General features: G+C 33.7%; 1 pseudogene; it reads left to right on the top strand.

Moving 5' to 3' along the window:
- The first annotated feature begins 431 nt into the window (after positions 1–431).
- Positions 432–1,680, top strand: LOC149143415 (putative serine/threonine-protein kinase PBL7 pseudogene; annotated as a pseudogene).
- Positions 1,681–8,249: the final 6,569 nt, after the last annotated feature.

Genomic DNA, 8,249 nt, shown 5'->3' with positions numbered 1-8,249 from the left:
GAATAATCTCAATAGAAAAAAGAGAAGGATAAATAGAAACTAAATTTCAACCATAAACTAATATCACATTAGTTTAACATAAGTCACTATTGACGAATTTAAATTTGAACTTTTGTAATCTGTTACTTATAGACTTATGTAAATTTTTACATTTAAGTTTCATATTACATTGTGTAGACAAACAACATGTTCATTGCTCTCTGAAAGGAGTCAGTACAAACTTGTCAATTGGCCCAGGCATTTTATAGTTCATATATTAATCAATTTATTTCTAGAGATCATAACATGTTAAACAAAAAACCATTGCACGTAATGTTCATGACAACACAATGCTATAAATATTGCACATGCCTTTATAAGTAAATGTTGGACATGCCTTCTGCAATCCCATATATTTTGGTTTAACTATTTTTGCAGATTCCATAGTTCAAATGGATTCATTACCAAGGAAGTGGAACAGAGGAGCAACAATAGACCATGCCAATTTAGAAAACACATCTCGTCTACACAATGATGGTGAGTCTTCCACATCATTAGCATCACAACTTTGTTTAACAAAGGTTGAAGATAATCTTCATGGTATTAATATCCCAAACCCACCCTATTTTGGGTAGTTTGAGGGTGAACAAAATTTTCATGAATACCATAGTTACTGTGTTTTTATAAAGTGTAATGCAACAATCTTTGTTTTGGGAATCAACATTAAATGTGAATACGCTGGTTTTTCCAGATCTTCCACCTGATAAGAAGCCATTAGATTGGAAGACTAGAATGAAAATAACTACTGGTGCTACTAAAGGGTTATAATACCTGCATGACAAAGCCAACTCACTAATGGTATATCAAGATTTGAAATTTTCTAATATCTTACTAGATGAAGGGTTTCATTCTAAGTTATCTAATTTTGGATTAGCCAACCATGGGTCGGTTGGAGATAATACTCATGTTTCTACTTGTGTGATGGGAACCTATGGATATTGTGCACCAAAGTATGCTATGACTGGTCAATTGACAATAAAATAGGATGTCTACAATTTTGGGGTTGTTTTGTTAGAATTAATCACAGGAAGGAAAGTCGTTGATAATTCTAGGTCGATAAGGGAGCACAATGTTGTTGCTTGGGTATGTTTGTCTTCTTACCCTTTAATTTATTTCATGAGTTGCATGCAAAATGAATTACGAGAGGATTTCAGACAAAAACATATATTTATTGAAGTTCATTTAACATTAGACAAAGTGATTGTTTTCTCTGTGTTTGTTTGACCTTAAACACACTTAGATTATTGGATTCGCTTAAACATTGTGTAGGCCTAGAACTATTTCTTTGGCTCTCATTACCTTTTGGAAGAACCCTTCACGTTATTGAAACTCTATTTTTATAATGTATCTCTTAGTCAAAAGCATTAAGTGCCTTACATTTTGGCCATTTTAGGCATGTCCATTGTTTAAGGATCAGAGGAAGTTTTCATAAATGGTTGACCCATTGCTTCAAGCACGCTATCCTATGAGGGGTTGTATCAAGGTCTTGTTGTGGCAACAATGTGTGTCTAGGAAAAAGCCACAATTCTTTCCCTAGCTGCAAATGTAATGAAAACTCTTACCTACCTTGCATCCCAGACATATGATCCTACTACACATCCAGTCATAAATTCTCACTTTGTTCCTGCCACACCTTCTTAAGCAAGAAGGGATAATGAAAAGAAGTTAACTAGTAGTGCATTTGAAAAATAAAAGGCTAAAGAAATCGACATCTTGGTGTTAATTCTCCATTTATACATTCACAGGGTTCTCCAGGTCAAATTCTAGCAGCTGCTGAAACCAAAATATGGGTTGAGAGGGGTGAAAAGAAAAGGGGAAATAATCATGGTGGCATGAATGGACTTGGTTGATGGCCTTGTGAGTTGTAACTCAAATCATTGTATATTTTACTTCTTGTTAGGTGTGAATGTTTTCAATTTCTATATTTCTATCTAAAATAATGCATTCCTTGAATATATTGTTGTTTTGATCACAAAATGACCTTATTCTCAGTTGGAAAGTTCATTTTTACTCCCTGCAAATTCACACGAACTGAGTTGCTTAGAAGTCGAATTTGAGTAAAGCCAAAGATTAAAGAAATATTTTGAGGAGGTTCAATTCCTATGGCTAGGAAGAAGTTATTGTTTGGGCAAGTTATTGTGTCATTGGAAACAAATCGTGAATTTGTTGATATGGAAGCACTTTTACTACTCTATAGGGTATGTTTATTGTGGGCATTTAATTATTGCATGTGCCTTGCCACTGTTGATGTAAAAGTATTGAGCTTCCCATACTTGGTTGTACCACTTTCTTTCTGTGAGGTAGGTAGCTCTTTGCATCTACATCTGAGCATTCTGTAGGATTATATTTTGATTTTGGCATTATTTTCCTTCGATATATGACATCAAATTCAATCCTTACATTTTGACACCCCCAAATTTCATTTAAGTAAATAGATTATTTATTTTTCTCATCTCTTTTCTTTGTTTTCCTCTAGTGGGTCTAATTGCTTTCCATTGTAGGAGTATGTGATGGACATTTATGAACTTGTTTGAAGTACTGTAATTCGGTTCAATTATATCTGAACTGGATTACTAATTTAAAACTATTTAGACGGTGATGTTTCTCATATAATGTTGAAACTTATAAGGTTGCACATTAACATTAATCCTAGGTTTCCATTGTTATATGATACCCAGAAAGTGAATGTAGACATTTTTTTTTCCATGTAACCAAGCAAGTGTAGATTGTTTGTTATTCTTTATCCTCAATACTTCTTTGTCATTTATGTGAGATGTACACACTATGGATACAATAGGTGAGTTTTGGAGTGTAGGCCTAAATTTTTGCGAATGGATTTAAAAAGGGATGATCAGTTCCTACTCTAATCATTTTCCTTTTGATGTTCCATTATTAACAGTAGCACGCTGAAATTAATCTTAGTGGAATAAGGTAGTTGTCTCTTTCTGTTCAATGACAATACAACTACACACTTTTGCCTTAATCATATTATAACATATGTTGTTTTTTGTAGTAGTATCATGTACTAGAGAGTTGGGTGGTTATCTCATGTATGTGAAATTAGATTCAAGTTGCAATTGAGCTAGTGTTCATTCCTATGCCATTCATATTCAATTGTTTGTAGAGTTGATTAAGAACAACTACTCTGACTTGTATGCTTGTTTTTTGTAGTGGTGGTTTTGTACAAAATAACTAATTGCTATTAAATTGTCTGTATATGTAAGGGATATAAGGTATTGGCCATTTCTTAAGTTGTTTAGATGATTGATCATGTAAGATGTTTGTGCAACGACACATTCCACATTTTTTGTTTATGTTGGTCTTATTGGCCACATAATGAAATGCATGATCTGATTTTGGGAAACATTACTGTGGTCTGGGTTTTGAATTTTTTTTTTTTTGCTTTCATATAAGCTTGACTTTGCCTAAACATGTGCATAGACAATGGTTTATTATGTGGTACTTTTAAGCTAATAATTATCTTTGTGAATGCACTTTGAAATGGTGTTTATTACCTGGTGTAGCTTGATTAATGAATCATAGTAAATTTTGACATTGACTCAAATATCGATTTTGATCATAATTAAGATGCCTGCCATAACAAACAACTATGTAAACAATGTTCAATTTACATCATTTCCATTTCTAATTATTTTACAAAGTTCATTAATTTCAAACCGATTATTATTTGGAAGCTTTATATGGTCACATGGTCACTAGAAATAGTAAGCTTCTTGATTCATCAAGGACATATCACATGTTGAAATTTCTCATAATAGCTTGTGAGGGATTTTATTGTTTCTTATATAAATCCACTAAAGATTTTCACTTTGATCACTGATATTTTCTTGTATTGAGTAGTTATTGGGGTTTGTCATGCTATCAAGACTTGTCAAATTGTCATCTGTCACGGGAATTCGAAATAGTAGTGTAAATGATTTTGGAGGATCCACCCATCAAGACGTTTTATGAGCACATTTACCAACTCCCACGTACCACCTCCTTTGGTAGCTTAGCTCCCTCTCACATTTTTAAGCATGACCTATCCATGTGTGACATTGCCATTTAAAATTTGAAATCCTCCAAGTCTTGGGTATTTCTCATATTCTTGAATTCCCTCATCTCCATCCAACTCATACATCTCAAGCTCTCTGGATAGGTAGTTTCTTTAAAGTCTTTGGTGAACAACCTCAGATGAACAAAGGGTTAGATCCCAAAAAAGTGAAAATATTTTGGAAGTGATCTTCAAAAATCTGCACAATCGCCATCCTGTATTTTGTAAGGTGACCTCTACTTTCTCTAGAGATTGGGATCCTTTCAGATGAGGGATCAAGAATTAGGTTCCTTAGATATGCATCCTACAACAAATTTCATTTCTCCTCCTCCTCCAAGAAGGGTTTGTTTACCTAATTCACCAGAAAGAGGATTCAAGAGAAAGGTTGGTTGTATTAATTCTTCTACTCGGATTGGTAGGTCCGAATAGAAAGATTGAAAAAAATTATGATTTGGGCCTCGAATTAGGGCAAGGAAAATTTGGTCTGGTGAGAATATGTAAGAGCAAAGCTACCGGGGAAGAGTTGGCTTGTAAGACTCTCACAAAAAAGACTAAAGAAAATGTCTATAAGGAGATTGACATTATGCAACATTTGTTAGACCATCCTAATATTGTTACACTTCAAGCGATGTATGAATATGCATAATCTTTGCACCTTGCGATGGAGTTATGCTCTGGTGGACGCCTCATTGACGAGATGTCTAGGATTGAAAGCTACTCTGAGCATCAAGCAACAAACTTGATCAAGGAATTAATAATGGTCAATAAATACTGTCATGAGTTGGGCATTGTCCACCGAGATATAAAACCTAAGGATGTTCTCCGAAATAGTTCCAGATAACTGAAGCTAGCTGATTTTGGTTTGTCAATGTGGTTTCAAAAATGTATTTGTTTGTGAACTACATCACAATCGACTTTGATTCTGCTCACTAAATATGTATACAAGGAAATTATCATCATTATTAAATAAGCCAATAATTTTCTTTATGTATTTCACTGAGAGTACTTTTTTACATTCAAATAGGTCAAATCTTATCTAAGGTGGTAATGAGTCCTTCATATGTTGCCCCTAAAGTTTTGGAAGGGACATATTTAGAAAAGGTTGATGTTTGGGGGACTGGTGTCCTCTTACGTGCTCTTTTGATAGGAACATTACCATTTCAAGGAGAATTATTCAAGCCATATTTGAGGCAATAAAACTAGTACAATTGGATTTTCATTCTGAAGAGTGGCACTCCATATCAGAGCTAGCAAAGGATTTGCTATCAAGGATGCTTTCGAGGGATGTGGAAAAGAGACTTTCTCTGTAGGAAGTACTGAGTGAGTAAAATTGTTGCATTGTTGAGCATTAAATATTTTGTATATGTGTTATCTTTATTTTTTGTTTAGAGGTAAGATACATATATGAATCTATTGACCATATTTTAATCTGTGGTTGTAGGACACTCTTGGATCAAGTTTCACATAGAGTCTAATATAATGGTTCTAGTGAGCATCCCAAAAGGAAAAAAATGTTTCCTTGCTAACAAGGGTGAATGCTTAGAAGAATTCTCACTTCCATTATCTTCGTGTAAAAGGGAGAGAAGAGCACAATTTGAAAGTTCAATTCCAATAAAGTATGGAGAAGATGAATCTTTCTTCGGGCCTTTGGAGGGTTTCCCGCGTCCAAGGAAACCAGAGATTGATATCCAAGCAACAAGGACATATGACATTATGGATGCTCTTGCAGCTGTTATTTCACTGATAAGTTTATCTAAACCCAAAAGAAGCAAACTGTGCGTTCTTGCATTACTAAATGCAGACTTACAACTTATGATGTTGATAATGGAAGAGTGACTAACATCATGAGTTTATCGATCCATTCATTGACTAATGGAACCTGAAGAGAAAAATATTTGAACATGAAATGAGTCCATTGTTTGTGCCAGCTTAAGTTGTGCCCTACTATTTGTGCTTACCAAATATGTACGATATTTGAATGGTTTGTTTGGCTATCTATACATATATTTCCCTTAGTGAAGTTGGAAAGAAGTTGGGAAAATGCAAGTACATATTGTTCCTTCATAAAGATGACATAAATGGAAAAAATTAGAATTGCATTTTGTGATTTACTTGACATGATTATGCTTTATAGCTATTTTGTATCTTCTTTAACAATTAATTATGCTTATTGCCACTATAATTCATCATAAAGTATTGTGTTGTTGGCAAGAAAGTGTAATTGTTGATGCAGAAAATATCACTTTCTTTACTTCTTTGTTGTTGAAATGCATAAATCGAATTAAGTTCATAGGATAGGAAAACAACTTTTCTTGTTAGTTGTTGTTGTACTAGATAAGATAAGATTGTTATAACAACTATATCTTGATGAGTTTGGTGGCTCACAAATATCTTTGTAGACATTTAGGGTTTCAAAATCCTTCAGCCATTGTAGCTCCACAACCCTTGTGTATGCACTCACTTGACGTGAAATTCATATATTCATATTTAGCAATGGTAATTTTCAAAAAGCATAAAAATCTTGGGGACATGGTCCTAGAGTTGGATGAATATTTTCTCAAGGCCTTTGAAGGAGGTGTAGAGGTTTAGAAATTTCTAGATGCAAGCAAGGTCTTCCTGGATCATAATTTTGGCAAGTCCAAGAGTAAGATATCCATCATTCTAAATTCTACTTCTATGTGCAACATGCTCTGTAGTTCTCTGTTCCATTGAGTTTTGTTCATCCAAGGACATTAATATGTTTTGTTTCTATCATAATCCCATTGCTCTCTGTGGTGTGAAAAAGTTGGGATAATTCCTTTGCTCTCTATAGTGTGAAGAAGTTTGGATAAATTCCCTTATGAGATTCAAAGTTCTGAGGCTCCCTTCAAACTGACTTAGAAGTTTGGTCTTAACTTTACAATCTATTGAAAGCATATTTTCGCATTCCTCCTCTTTATTTAGCTTATGACAAATTGACTTGATCCTTAGAGGCCTAAAAAATATGGTGTTTTTCATGCTTTTCATTCCATCTTGACATCTTCAAGGACGCAAATTGTTGTCTACATTTACAACCCAAATCTTGGTTCACATTTTCCTGTGAACCTATACGTGAGATCACTTTGAAACTTCCATGATGCATGCATCTATATGTATATTTCTTGTGATTCTTTCCGATTCTGAATATAGAATATGCTTGTTTTCTTTGAGCTAAAGAGCTTGAATAGGGCTCAATCCATTTACTTGTATGCACTATAGAGAAAAGTTATTGTTCTACTAAATTTTTCAATGGCTTGCCCTAAAGTTGATCTTTGAATTCACCTATTTTATGCAAAGATATTGTTGAGTTCCTCAACATTGATGAACCTTACACACGGGGAAGCTTGCATATTCATTTGTTTCTATTTCAAATGTTATTGTATATATATTTGAAGAGTCAGAAAAACCCAAAACACTATTGGCGTGTCCTTGCACTTTTGGTGCAAATGCTAGTGATATTAATGTGCTTATATATATATATATATATATATATATATATTAAAGCACATTATATATGAAAAATTTAATTTGTTAAATACAAGCTTATCGAATCGGCTTGAAATATGTTCTAAAACTACTTTTGTTTGGCTAAGAGCTCATCTAACGATCCAAAACCCAGAGACTTCCGGTAGTAGTGAAAGCCTATGCTAGTGATATTAATGTGCTTTAATATATATATATATATATTAAAGCACATTATATATGAAAAATTTAATGTGTTAAATACAAGCTTATTGAATGGGCTTGAAATATGTTCTAAAACTACTTTTGTTTGGCTAAGAACTTATCTAAAGACCCAAAACCCAAAGACATCTGGTAGTAGTGAAAGCCTACCATCATACGGACCACCAATGAATTATATTAGGTGATGTGGTTTTCCTTGAATATTGATGATGAATTAGCCTGCATTGACGAATATCAGCCAAAAATAGACTATCCTTAATATTTATTTGACAACTAAATTAAGATAAATTTTCCCACCATATATTCAAACATTTCATAAACCAAAAGCCTATGTGAGAGAGGTCAACACGCAATCTACGTAAAATAGAGATGGAATAAAATATACATATCGAAAGTTCATGTGAAGGGCGAAAACGCGCATTCCACGAAGCTACCAATCACGATGTCGGCAGTG

Source organism: Pinus tabuliformis, chromosome X (genome assembly GCF_031772625.1).
Source record: "Pinus tabuliformis cultivar Carrire ecotype Pingquan chromosome X, CPIR1, whole genome shotgun sequence".
NCBI classification, from domain to species: domain Eukaryota; kingdom Viridiplantae; phylum Streptophyta; class Pinopsida; order Pinales; family Pinaceae; genus Pinus; species Pinus tabuliformis.
The sequence above is the reverse complement of the archived record's forward strand: the minus strand, read 5'-3'. Positions and strand labels throughout refer to the sequence as shown.